The sequence below is a fragment of the Mus musculus genome, chromosome X, assembly GCF_000001635.26.
Source record: "Mus musculus strain C57BL/6J chromosome X, GRCm38.p6 C57BL/6J".
Taxonomy (NCBI): Eukaryota; Metazoa; Chordata; class Mammalia; order Rodentia; family Muridae; genus Mus; species Mus musculus.
In genome coordinates, this window is record NC_000086.7 from 56,173,835 (window position 1) to 56,188,810 (window position 14,976).

The following is a 14,976-nucleotide window of genomic DNA, read 5'->3' on the forward strand; positions in this document are numbered from 1 at the left end:
AAATGCGAGGGGCATAGAATGGACCAGGACAGGAAGAAGGAGGGTGAGATGGAGGAAATGTGGATCCATAGGGAAAGCAGCCCTATGGGAGGGCTTCACAGAGGGTCACAGAACAGCAAAGATAGTATATGGATTTAGACAATGTTAACTCAGAATTACAGGAGGGGAGTGTGTACTAGCCATGGGAAGGTTTGGAAGTGTCCAGACAGTGTGTGTGTGTGTGTGTGTGTGTGTGTGTGTGTGTGTGTGTGTGTGTGTTCATTTTCTAATCCAGAGACTCTGGCAAGTTGCAAGGGGTGCCAGGAGTTTAGAGCAGATTAAATATTTACCACAACAGAGGAGACCTCCTGAAAATCTTGGCTGTGGAGCTGAAGGAAGAAACCAAGAACAACAACAAAGCAGGTTATGTAAGTGCTGATACCTCTACATGAGAACATATCTAAAACTGGCTGAGACATGAATGTTTCTGCATAAGCCAATAAATCTTGTTGGCTAGAGGGTCTTTAGGACTTATTCCATGTAATCTTTTTATATGGCATGGATGGAGATTAATATCACAGTTTTGTTACACAGTCCAAACTGTCTTATAAAGTTTGTTTGAACTGCTTTTTACCTGTTCAGACAATGAGCAAAGATTCATCTTTGGCTGATTTGTGCATACCATACATGCCACACATGTGTTGATATAAAAATGTTTATTGCCTTTCAAAGTTTCTGTGCTTTGAGAATAAAAGGACCAGACACCAATGAAAACAAGACAAATATTCCAGATGAGCCAGCCACTCAAATTGCCTTTTTTGCTGTTTCCTTACAACCCTGTATGTCCTTAATCTGTTGCCTGTCCATATAATTTGCTCACCAACAGGGCTGCTGTGCCAGGCCTCAGTGGAAAAGGATGTTCCGAATTTGGCAGAGGATTGATGAAACACTATGGTGGGATACCCAGGGGTGCCACCCTCTCAGATAAGAAGGGAAAGGGTGGTGGCAGGAGGAAATTTGTGACGGTACAGGGAGGAGGGGGGAGTTATTGCAATGTAGAAAATAAAGAAATAAAAATCTTCATCCAGAACAACTTCAAAAAGGCTAGCTAAGATACTATAGCATCGGTGAGAAGCTGGAAGCAATCCCACTAAAATCAGGGACTAGACAAGGCTGTCCACTCTCTCCATACCTATTCAACATTGTACTCGAAGTCCTAGCTAGAGCAATTAGACAACAAAAGGAGATCAAGGGGATACAAATTGGAAAGGAAGAAGTCAAAATATCACTTTTTGCAGATGATATGATAGTATATATAAGTGACCCTAAAAATTCCACCAGAGAACTCCTAAGCCTGATAAACAGCTTCAATGAAGTAGCTGGATATAAAATTAACTCAAACAAGTCAATGGCCTTTCTCTACACAAAGAATAAACAGGCTGAGAAAGAAATTAGGGAAACATCACCCTTCTCAATAGTCACAAATAATATAAAATATCTTGGTGTGACTCTAACTAAGGAAGTGAAAGATCTGTATGATAAGAACTTCATGTCTCTGAAGAAAGAAATTAAAGAAGATCTCAGAAGATGGAAAGAATTCCCATGCTCATGGATTGGCAGGATCAATATAGTAAAAATGGTTTTCTTGCCAAAAGCAATCTACAGATTCAATGCAATCCCCATCAAAATTCTAACTCAATTCTTCAACGAATTAGAAAGGGCAATCTGAAAATTCATCTGGAATAACAAAAAACCTAGGATAGCAAAAACTCTTCTCAAAAATAAAAGAACCTCTGGTGGAATCACCATGCCCGACCTAAAGCTGTACTACAGAGCAATTGTGATAAAAACTGTATGGTGCTGGTATAGTGACAGACATGTAGACCAATGGAAAAGAATTGAAGACCCAGAGATGAACCCACATACCTATGGTCACTTGATCTTTGACAAGGAAGCTAAAACCATCCAGTGGAAAAAAGATAGCATTTTCAACAAATGGTGCTGGCACAACTGGCTGTTATCATGTAGAAGATTTCGAATTGATCCATTTCTGTCTCCTTTAAGGTCAAAACTAAGTGGATTAAGAAACTCCACATAAAACCAGAGACACTGAAACTTATAGAGGAGAAAGTAGGGAAAAGCCTCGAAGATATGGGTACAGGGGAAAAATTCCTGAATAGAACAGCAATGGCTTGTGCTGTAAGGTCGAGAATCGATAAATGGGACCTCATAAAGTTGCAAAGCTTCTGCAAGGCAAAAGACACCGTCAATAAGACAAAAAGACCACCAACACATTGGGAAAGGATCTTTACCTATCCCAAATCAGATAGGAGACTAATATCCAATATATATAAAGAACTCAAGAAGGTGGACTCCAGAAAATCAAATAAACCCATTAAAAAATGGGGCTCAGAGCTAAACAAAGAATTCTCACCTGAGGAATACCGAATGGCAGAGAAGCACCTGAAAAAATGTTCAACATCCTTGATCATGAGGGAAATGCAAATCAAAACAACCCTGAGATTCCACCTCACACCAGTCAGAATGGCTAAGATGAAAAATTCAGGTGACAGCAGATGCTGGCGAGGATATGGAGAAAGAGGAACACTCCTCCATTGTTGGTGGGATTGCAAGCTTGTACAACCACTCTGGAAATCAGTCTGGCAGTTCCTCAGAAAATTAGACATAGTACTACCGGAGGATTCCGCAATACGTCTTCTGGGCATATATCCAGAAGATGTTCCAACTGGTAAAAAGGACACATGCTCCACTATGTTCATAGCAGCCTTATTTATAATAGCCAGAAGCTGGAAAGAACCCAGATGCCCCTCAACAGAGGAATGGATACAGAAAATGTGGTACATTTACACAATGGAGCACTACAAAGCTATTAAAACGAATGAATTTATGAAATTCCTAGGCAAATGGATGGACCTGTAGGGCCTAATTCTGAGTGAGATAACCCAATCACAAAGGAACTCACACAATATGTACTCACTGATAAGTGGATATTAGCCCAGAAACTTAGGATACCCAAGATATAAGATACAATTTGCTAAACACAGAAACTGAAGAAGAATGAAGACGAAAGTGTGGACACTTTGCCCCTTCTTAAAAATGGGAACAAAACACTTATGGAAGGAGTTACAGAGACAAAATTTGGAGCTGTGACAAAAGGATGGACTATCTAGTGATTGCCATATCCAGGGATCCATCCCATAATCAGCTTTCAAACGCTTACACCATTGCATACACTAGCAAGATTTTGCTGAAAGGACCCAGATATAGCTGTCTCTTGTGAGACTATGCTGGGGCCTAGCAAACACAGAAGTGGATGCTCACAGTCAGCTATTGAATGGATCACAGGGCCCCCAATGGAAGAGCTAGAGAAAGCACCCAAGGGACTAAAGGGAACTGCAACCCTATAGGTGGAACAACAATATGAACTAACCAGTACTCCGGAGCTCTTGTCTCTAGCTGCATATGTATCAAAAGATGGCCTAGTCAGCCATCACTGGAAAGAGAGGCCCATTGGATTTGCAAACTTTATATGCCCCAGTACAGGGGAACACCAGGGCCAAAAAGGGGGAGTGGGTAGGTAGGGGAGTGGGGGGGTGGGTATGGAGGACTTTTGGGATAGGATTGGAAATGTAAATGAGGAAAATACCTAATAAAAAATTAATAATTAAAAAAATATTTCTCTTCTCTAAATTAAAGCAAATATAATGAATATGATAAACATCATTTACTTTATAATGTATTATACAATCTTAAAGGTCCATTTAATATATAACAGAGTTTTGCTATGGACTTATGGAAGACTTAGTTCTATAAACATATTTAGTTAGGATATTCGCATATCAATAACAGTTCTCAATTTTTGGCTATACTGTTCAAATTCATCATTTCAGCCATAGGCTACAGAAAAGCCTTTTATCAGTACTAATAATCACTGGCACATTAGTAGTAGTGGGGGAGGTGGGGGTGGTGGGGGTTGTTGTGGTTGTGGTGGTGGTGGTAGTAGTAGTAGTATTAGTAGTAGTATTTGTTATTTGTTTTTGCTTTGTTGATGTTAATATTATAGAAAAATATTATTATTATTATTATTATTATTATTATTATTATTATTATTAACTTATGAAAAACTATTGACAATTTGAGAACTGAAAAGCATTTTCCCGTTTTGGTTTTTTTTTTTTTTTTTGACCAGGGAAACATGAACTACAAAAAAAACAATTTTTCACTTTTCATTTATTGAGCCCAACAGATCATTCTGTGTTAGGGAAAATGATCCTTTTTTTTTTAATTCAATTATCTCTACTTTAATGTCAATTACTAATGAACATACAAGCCATCTCACACATGAGATGTTTTAGCCATAGGGTTAATTTTTCCAAACTAAGTTGGTTCAAGTTTATTGCAGCTTACTCTTCTAGTATGTACATATACAATACCTGGAAGTATTTTAAATGTCAATTTAGAAGTACAGTTAGTCTTGATGGTAGATTACAAGTTCAGGAATTATTTCTTTTTTTTTTAATTTTTTATTAGGTATTTAGCTCATTTACATTTCCAATGCTATACCAAAAGTCCCCCATACCCACCCACCCCCACTCCCCTACCCACCCACTCCCCCTTTTTGGCCCTGGCGTTCCCCTGTACTGGGGCATATAAAGTTTGCGTGTCCAATGGGCCTCTCTTTCCAGTGATGGCCGACTAGGCCATCTTTTGATACATATGCAGCTAAAGTCAAGAGCTCCGGGGTACTGGTTAGTTCATAATGTTGTTCCACCTATAGGGTTGCAGATCCCTTTAGCTCCTTGAGTACTTTCTCTAGCTCCTCCATTGGGAGCCCTGTGATCCATCCATTAGCTGACTGTGAGCATCCACTTCTGTGTTGGCTAGGCCCCAGCATAGTCTCACAAGAGACAGCTACATCTGGGTCCTTTCAATAAAATCTTGCTAGTGTATGCAATGGTGTCAGCGTTTGGATGCTGATTATGGGGTGGATCCCTGGATATGGCAGTCTCTACATGGTCCATCCTTTCATCTCAGCTCCAAACTTTGTCTCTGTAACTCCTTCCAAGGGTGTTTTGTTCCCACTTCTAAGGAGGGGCATAGTGTCCACACTTCAGTCTTCATTTTTCTTGAGTTTCATGTGTTTAGGAAATTGTATCTTATATCTTGGGTATCCTAGGTTTTGGGCTAATATCCACTTATCAGTGAGTACATATTGTGTGAGTTCCTTTGTGAATGTGTTACCTCACTCAGGATGATGCCCTCCAGGTCCATCCATTTGGCTAGGAATTTCATAAATTCATTCGTTTTAATAGCTGAGTAGTGCTCCATTGTGTAAATGTACCACATTTTCTGTATCCATTCCTCTGTTGAGGGGCATCTGGGTTCTTTCCAGCTTCTGACTATTATAAATAAGGTTGCTATGAACATAGTGGAGCATGTGTCCTTCTTACCAGTTGGGGCATCTTCTGGATATATGCCCAGGAGAGGTATTGCTGGATCCTCCGGTAGTACTATGTCCAATTTTCTGAGGAACCGCCAGACTGATTTCCAGAGTGGTTGTACAAGCCTGCAATCCCACCAACAATGGAGGAGTGTTCCTCTTTCTCCACATCCACGCCAGCATCTGCTGTCACCTGAATTTTTCATCTTAGCCATTCTGACTGGTGTGAGGTGGAATCTCAGGGTTGTTTTGATTTGCATTTCCCTGATGATTAAGGATGTTGAACATTTTTTCAGGTGCTTCTCTGCCATTCGGTATTCCTCAGGTGAGAATTCTTCGTTCAGTTCTGAGCCCCATTTTTTAATGGGGTTATTTGATTTTCTGAAGTCCACCTTCTTGAGTTCTTTATATATGTTGGATATTAGTCCCCTATCTGATTTAGGATAGGTAAAGATCCTTTCCCAATCTGTTGGTGGTCTTTTTGTCTTATTGATGGTGTATTTTGCCTTGAAAATGATCTTTATTATAGAAAGAGTGTGGGTAATCTAGTACTTTAACCAATACTGCCTTTTTCTTGTTTTTAAATACAATCTTCCTATACTATAAGCAGCACATCTTCCTATCTTTTGGTTGTAACAAGAATTGTTAAGTCAATTCATAATTGGCATAGTGGTACATGAGTTTAGGAGGCAGAGGCATATAGAATCTGTGTGAGTTCAGGACCAGACTGCTGTACATAAGAAGTTCAGGTGATCCAAGTCTACAATATATGGCTTAGTTTTAAATAAACAACCCCTGATAAATTTTCTTTTTTAGATACTTAAATTTTATGGGATGAATTCTCACACTCTACATTACATGGCCACAAATAGACTGAACCCTTGGCTAGCCTCCAACTTGCAGCCATCGTCCTAGTTTCTGGGACCTAAGTGCTGGAATTACAGGCCTCATATACAGTGTCTAATTTCACTCATATTTCTTCGAGAAAGGTATACGCATTCTGGGACAAAGACAGTCAGCCTACTTTGATATATGGGTGCTAAGAGAAGGATATACATGTTGCTTTCCAACTTACTCCCAGTGATGTTATCCTGGGAATTGAATCATCCTCTCTACTTCACTTGGTTTGAGGAGACAAACAGTGTCTTAGGGGCTTTCTTGGTCTTAGAATCAATCTGTATGCTTGGCTCTGATTGTTGATGGTCTTTCTGTGTTGAAAAAAATGAGAACTGGGAGGATGCAAGTTTGCCACCAAAACTGAGAAGTTATTTAGGGTACAGTATGACTATGGGTTAGTGTAGAGTCAGAACGCAGAATGGTCAGAGTCTGTGATGCTCACCTGCTAGCATGCTGACAGAAGTAGTCAGATAGGATCCAAGCTCTTCACTACCAAGTGCAAGGGATCCTAGGGAATCAGTACCATGCCATCTGCACTGATAAGTAGCCATACACCGAGTGACAGGTGGCAACAGCAATTGTTTAGATGTTGAAAACACCCTTTGGCATCAGTGACTTCAGCTCCCATGATGATCATAGAACATCAACTACCTTCAGTCTCTTCCCTCTGTGCATAATGAGTGCATCCAAACTAAATAGCACAGGATGAGGAAGGCAGCACCCTAATTATCATGCATATACCTATTGTGATTCCAGATGTTACTTTTTGCTACCCTTTTGTGAGTCTTCGTGTAATATTTTACTAGCATGCACAATACTCAGTTTTGACGTTTCAAATGGGTAGCTAGTCACTGTTTCTGGATAATAGAATCATCCAGTATGTTTCATGGGAGATGGTTTTCTGCTTTGTGTTCATGTGGTTATTCTGTTTTCATGTAAAGAATATTAATCTTTTCTTTATGTAAGAAAGTTACAAAGGAAAACTATTTCCACCAAGTTTCACTATCTTTGAAAATTCAGAATAATATTATTCCCCCAGACCATGGAGCCAGCCTTGCATGACTTGTTTTTGACAAATCTTCTAATGGTAGTTACTTCTCCCACTTCATGATGAACTCCTGCATCCAGGTCCTGATAGAGGGCAGAACATTTTCCTTCCTTTCTTTTCCAGAACTGTGCTGCTCATTCTTGTCTCAGTTGACCTAATTCTGCTCCACCCCCATCTCCCATGCAACCACATTTTCTTCCTTCAAGGGCACCACAAAACTATCCTCAATTTATCTTACCCAGAGTGTTTTCTCGGTGTAAATGCAACATTTTTTTTCTAATTTGAATTAAAGCCATCATTGCAAATTGTGTAGAAGTGTACTTTTTACACTAATGAATTTTGAGTTCCTAGAAATTAGTAGCACTGTATTTCTAAAGTCAGAAGCTAAGTTTACGGGTGCATTAAACATAGGTGTGGAACTCACATTTGCACGACACCTAGCAGTCCACAGAGCAAGCACAGACACAATTTATGCCATCATCTCAGGTTCATAATATATCTTTAACGGGAAATGTATTTTCTAGGTTTGAGAACAGTTGTTCAAACAATTTCTGCAGCAGGAGAACTGTTTTAGCATGCATAATAAAATCCATTGTCTCTGACATAGGACTATGTCCTAAAAGTATACTTAAAATGTCTTAAATAAAGTTTTCAAGACCAAGGGGCCTCTCTTTCCAATGATGGCTGACTAGGCCATCTTCTGCTACATATGCAGCTAGAGAAACGAGCTCTGGGGTTACCGATTAGTTCATGTTGTTGTTCCACCTATATGGTTGTAGACCCCTTCAGCTATTTGGGTACTTTTTCTAGCTCCTCCAATGGGGGCCTGTGTTCCATCCTGTAGATGACTGTGAACATCCACTTCTGTATTTGCCAGGCACTGGCATAGCCTCAGGAGAGACAAGAAGTGGGAGTGAGTGGGTAGGGTAGCAGGGCAGGGGGAGTATATATGGGATTTTGGGATAGCATTTGAAATGTAAATGAAGAAAATATCTAATAAATTTTTTAAATTAAAAATAAATAAAAGTGAAAAATAACCATTAAAAGTATCTTAAATACTCACTACAGTACTGTTGTTTTGATGGGAAATCCTTGGTAGGGGTACATATTCCTTCATGTAATTTTTATTTCACCTGTAGTCACTGTCTTCCCCTATAGGTGAAAGCTATAAATGAGCTTCCTGCTGTTGGTGAGGCATCAAACCTTGGTAGAAGCCTTTCTATTAGATGTGTCAGCTCAGTAACTGAAGAAGATGTCTATATCAACAAAGACACATTTTTCCCATTATACACGTTGTCTGGAGGTAGGAGTTATAGCCTTAAAAACAGAGCAAGAAATGTAAGTATTGGGCTTGGGTTATAAGTTGTCCAGAGTATGGGGGAGCATCCTTGTTCACAGGGCTTTTGCCTTTCCTTCCTGGAGGAAGATATTTAAGTTGAAAGTACTGGGAAAAATGGAAAAAAAAAAAAGAAAGTACTGGGAAAATTACTTTACATTCAGGAACAGTTGGTCAGCATGTGGCAGTGAGGAAGGACCTTGGGAATGCAGTGGGACCTGACTGTATTAATAATCAACAACTGCCATTTTACAGCTGTTTCAGCATTCAGGCCTTTCAAGGGGGACTTGCTGCTGGTTGAGTATTCCATGAACCCAGACACTTCAAACATCAATATCCACTCTGTGAGCCCCCGTCAACTCTCAGGATATGGATGAGGTAATTGACCTCCATGTTGTCTTGTCATGGGTAGGCAGCTGCCTCTCCTTTTTACTGATCCCTTTCTTGAACAGGATTTTCTATACTATGTTTGGCAGTATATCCCTTGCCAGAGTGGACAAACTTGTTCACTGAAGAAAAGTAAGTAAGGAGAGAATGATGGGCAGGAGAGTGAGAGAGAGAGAGAGAGAGAGAGAGAGAGAGAGAGAGAGAGAGAGAGAGAGAGATTGATTGATTTCTTAGTTGTGTTTTCCTTGATGTTATGCTGTGCTGTGTACAAAAGTTGGAAAATCATCTTGGCTGTGAGGAAATTGTGGAGAAGGTTTTATTGCACTGGGTTTGAGTTACTCAGCCTCTTGATGAAGGCAGGTCAGAACTTGACTAGGACAGCCTGAGAATGAGTTGTAAATTCAGAGATGTAGAGTGTGAGGTCATGATGGGTGATGGTCCTACTGATTGGATCTGGGAGTCTGGGGGTGTGGAGGGCCGTCTGTGGTGGGTAACATGCTTCCCCAAACCTACTGTCATCATTTCTCATCATAGGTCTGTGTTACTGGCATTGATGGAAGACATGGTGTTGTGGAAGCCAGCATCTTTTTCACCCTGGATTCTCTCCATACTCTCCCTGGATATACACCTAGATTGTATGATATTATGAACGCTACTGTGGTAGACAGCATCCAGTCCCACTGTTCTCAAAGAGTGGTTTCTATGACTCCAGTGGATATGTTGTATTAACCCATACTTTTGAATCATTTTAACATTACTTCTGCATTCTAATGTCTGGTTAAATAACATAGTATGAGTAAGCAACATAAATGTGTTTGAAGTCAAGAATGTATAATTTGAGCACTCTCTTTGTTTTGTTGGTGGTGGTGGTGATGGTAATATCTCTTTATTTTTGGAAGATGACCTGTCAGTTCAAAAATGTGCCCAGGTGGGTCTTGACTATAGAGCAAACACCGCATGCCCAGGTCAAGTTCACCATTGTCCATATGCAAGAATGTATTCTCTGCTGCCAGGGGAACCTCTTTTCTATGCTAACATGTCACTTCCATAGAAAGGAGTGTTGAGGTGTGTGTTTCTCCATCAGCCAGCAGTTAGGTTATTTCTTGGTAAATATCAGGAGCATATTTCTAAAGACATTAGTAAGTAAATTCATTGAGCAGTAGTATTCCTTTGCTATAACTTCAACATTAGGGATTAAGTTGCTCAACATCCTATTAGGAACTCATTTACTCATTTAGATGAGAATGTTAGCTAGTGTTAAAATATGTTCTGTGACTGAGTTTTTGAGATAAGCGTAGCTTTTTTTTTTTTTTTTGTAGACATGAATCTGTTGGAAACATTCCAGCTTGCTGCTTGAAGTTCAGACAGGTTTTCCTATGGTAAAGGGCACTTGGATGTCTCACATTCATACTCCATTCAATTTCTTGCTTCTCTTTGATGAAATATAAATGTTTCCCTGGATCAGCGGCATTTGAGAGCTTAAATATCACTGTTAAGTTGTTTTGTCCTCAACCCATGTGTATTGTCTATAATTTGAGCCTATTTCCTGGTAAACAGGAAACAGTAGACTTCTTAAATCTATTCCCCCCTGTCCACCAACCAGTTGTGCCTGCTCTGCCTGATAATGATTGGAGACTATATTAAGGATTGGTCTTAATGAGTTTGAACTTTGGCTTACTGATCATTTCCACAGAATTTTTTGATGTTGTTTTTGAGACAGGGTTTCTCTGTATACCTCTGGCTGTTCTGGAACTCACTTTGTAGACCAGGCTGGCCTCGAACTCAGAAATCTACCTGCCCTTGACTCCTGAATGCTGGGATTAAAGGCATGTGCCACCTAGCCCTGTTTTCACAGATTCTTATCATATTAAAATTAATCTGATAGTGTGACAGTTGTGCTTGCATGCACATATACACACCACATGTCATAGTGCTCATGTGCAGTTCCAAGGAAAACCTGTGAGAATCTGCTCTCCCAAACTGTGTGAGTCCCAGCAACTGAATTTAGGTCATCAGGCCTGATCAAAAGTATCTGTAAAAACAATTTCAACTTTACTTTGTGTCTACGTAGACACTTCCCAGCCTCCCAACCCCCAGTAGCTACATCTGCCTTAGCAAAGTTTTGGGGATTGTCTGTGACTCTGACCCTGGCTCAGATGTGTTAACCATACTAATTGATGTTTGTGCAAGTTTAAACACAAAACTGAAATAATTAAGAGGAAATGTAAATTAAAAATAGTTGCCATGTAGTATCTGGAACGTTTGCAAGGAAACAGATGTTAAAAGGCTGCCTTAAATTTGTTGCTGACATGTTCCCTAAAACACTGAACTATTGCGGCTTTTTTCTTTAAAAACATGATATCTATGAACTTGGGCACTAAGAGATATTTTAGAGGTATTAGCCCACTTTGGACCATTAATAAAAGGAATCATACTTTTGCTTGGTTTAATCAGCATGATTATCAAAACTGATTTTTTTTTTAAAAAATTTTTTTTCTTCATTTGACGCTCCTAGCAAGATTCCTCATGGTCCACGGACGGAGCCTTACTCCATGGCATTACTTCTCCTTCAGGAAGGGGTGGCAGAGATGCTGCTCCCTGAAAATGCTCCAGGATCCCCACTCCTCTCATGTTTTCCCAGAAAACAAAACATCTTGAGTCCTTCTAACAGTCCTAGGAGGCAAGTCTGTATACAGAATCCTGTTCTGGTTCTGACTTGAGTTCTGGTTAAAGATTATCATGCCTGTTTGTTTTCAGGTCCTTCAAATTGGGAAGAAAAACATCTGAGGAGAAGCTTTTCACTAGCCCTATTGCACTTAGTAGGGTCACCAATAGTGTGGATATGGTTTTCCAGTTGGGCTTCTCAGGGCATATCCGGTTTTGCCCTGAAAGAATGGCTGGCCAACTGTGTGTGAGAGTGACTGAATGCAAGCAGAGCAAGTCTGGCCTAAGGAATTAATTAGATTTCTTGATTTTAATCACACTGCTGTTTCTGTTTTGTTTCTATTTTACACAGACCCTTATTTTGGTGGTGGTACCTAGGAAAGGGGAACTGGGATGCAATCTGCACTCCCTTGATTGAGATTCTGTCAATTTCTCCAGATTCTGCCACTAGATGGTACCACCATTGTTTAAAGTTTGTTTTTACTTTTTTTCTACAACAAAGCAAGTCTCTTTTACTTGCCAGGACTGGGAATTTCTAGTACCCACATATGTACAAACACACACATACAGACAAACACACACACACACACATGCACACAGGCACAAACACACATATACACATACTTGCTCTAACAACCGGGAAGCCAGGGCAGGTCTTACCTGGGGTAATATCTTTATTGTTAGTGCTTCTGGGTTTGCTCATATTAATCTTTAACTACTTTAAGTCACATAGATTCCTCCTAACATGGTGACCAGCAACTTTAAATTCTTACAACATAAGGGTCCATGATTCTCCGAAGAATGACACCAGGACTCAAATAGTATATAAAAACAGTGTTTTATTCTGCAGAAGTCCAACATGCTGGGGTCTCATATTATCAAGATAGACCCAGAATTGAGCTCTCTCACCCAATTTAAAGTACATTAAGGGAATCCAGGAATAGGGCTTTGTCTTATTTTATCTCTAGGCATTCCAGAACCATTACTGGGGTGTGGTGGCTGGAAACTGTTACTGAGGAATCCCATGGTGGGTGGACTTTGTTTTAGTCTATCCCTAAGGTGAGAAGGGCAGGCTGGAAACTGCGAACCCATTGTCCTTGCTTCAGGACAGGTGGTGGGGCAGTTTCTAATGGCAGGGAAGTTTCTGACTATCTTTCTGAAGTCTGGGTTCTTAGGCCTAATCTCATGAACTGCCAATTTGAAGCCTGTCAAATCAAGGAGTCAGCCTGTCTCATCAACCCCTGTGATGTAAGCTAAAGAAATTCTCCTGAAGGGGTTGGGCAAGAATATGGGATGCATTTTCAAAATGAAGGCTGTGCACTTACTGTGAGACTGGCTGACCCTCCTCTGAAGTGGGATGGCCATTTTGCAGGAACTAGATAAATGTTTACAATAGAGATTAGCAGCACTGCCTAGGATCAGCCCAGTGACAGGCAAGAATTTCACACTTTAGTGTTAATAGCACCAGGGGGTTTTTACTCTTAGCAGGCCTCAAGAATAATGTAGTGTCATGGATCCCTAAATTCCTAGGCCTTGCTAAATCTTTATCTTGTCTGGAGAATCTCCATTTATCAGGAGAGTATATCAACTTGCTCTTGGCATGGTATGTAGCCTGTACTAAAGATTTCTATCTCAGTGAGATTCCCAGGCTCTTTCTGCAGACCAATTGAGCTAATGGCTCTGTTTTATTGTAATGCATAATTAGTTACTGAATAGGTTAAACTCCTTGCTGTTATCTGGGATCTTGGAACACTGGGGGAGGCTTTAGCTATGTCAAAATTCAATCTTAAAAGGCACTTATAATAGGGTAACACTAAATAGAGAGCACGTGGATCCATACACTAGACTAACAAGGGAGTGGAAAATTAATGTATGGGTTAGAGAGATTAAAGAGAGTGCCAGACTGCAGGAAGAGAGCTTCCTTGAAACTCTTTTTGCTTCATGAGCAGCTTTTAAGCTTCTCGGCTTGTCAAACTGACTCAACTAGAGTGTGTGGCAAGAACCCTCTGTCCCATCCCATCCCACTCTTACCCCCATTCTAAATTCTTTCACTGGTATTTATCTATACCCCTTGTTTCCAATCTCCCATCCCTCCCATGATTATCAATACCCCTCCTGGAGATATTAACAACAGTTTTACCCAACTTCTTTTATTCCCTTCACTGCCCTTGGCTTCTTGCTTAAGAGCCCGTCATTCTCTGGACCTGACTCAGGTTCAAGCCTGTGTTTTTCCACATTGTCACTACCCACTACTTCCTTGGAAGTGCAGTGACTTAGACTATGGTGCTGCCCTTCCCTGATCTATGGTCCTTTTTCTACTTGTGATCTGTCTAACTGTTATACCCCTTTTTCTGATAAGCCCAGAACACCAAGCCTGCTCCTGTCACCTGTCCCCCGTCCTCACTCTTCCACCTGGGATGGTTCCCAGAATCTATTTTCGGTTACTTTACTTCAGAGGAAAGGGCTCACATTGAAGCAGAGCCATGGAAGGTTTTTTCTGGCCTCATCAATTGGTATGGATGCTGAAAATCTACTTGCTTTTAAGGCAAATTTCCCATCTAAACACCCTGATTGTCACCCCAATATGTATACTGGTTCACAGGCCCTGGGCATTTTCTACTGGTACATTATGACTGGAATTCATGGTGCAGCTTGAAAACTCACAATTTTTCCCAAGACTACTATGGTTCTTCAGAGCCCATAAGAGTTTCCAGGGGCACATATCAAGGAGTTACACGAAGCTTTCCAAATTATACCCTTTCGACCCACTGGATCCAGAAAATGCAGGACATTCACTTTGGCTTTTATCCACAATCTTTCCTGGATATATGTGGAAAAGCTCAAAAAGCTAGAAGATTTTGCAGGGATGAATAGCCCCCAGCTCATCAAATGTCCCAGAATTTTGTTTCTGTTTTTTTTTCCCCCAGTAACCAAGACACTGAAAACAAAAACAAACTGTCTCTCAGAGAGGTCTGCCTTACTTCTTTGCCTGCATTCCTACTGTTGTCTCCTGACCATCTTTTGATGCTTTCTGTCCTATTATGGAGTCCTGGTCTCATCACTCACACATCTAAAGCACCTAAACTTCCTCTGTCCATCTTACTTTCTGCTCAGTGACAGAACAGGAGTGGTACTTGCACTAAGTCACCAGAAATCCATTTTTGACCTGGATTGTCTCTGAGTTTCTAGATGGAAGCTGGGACT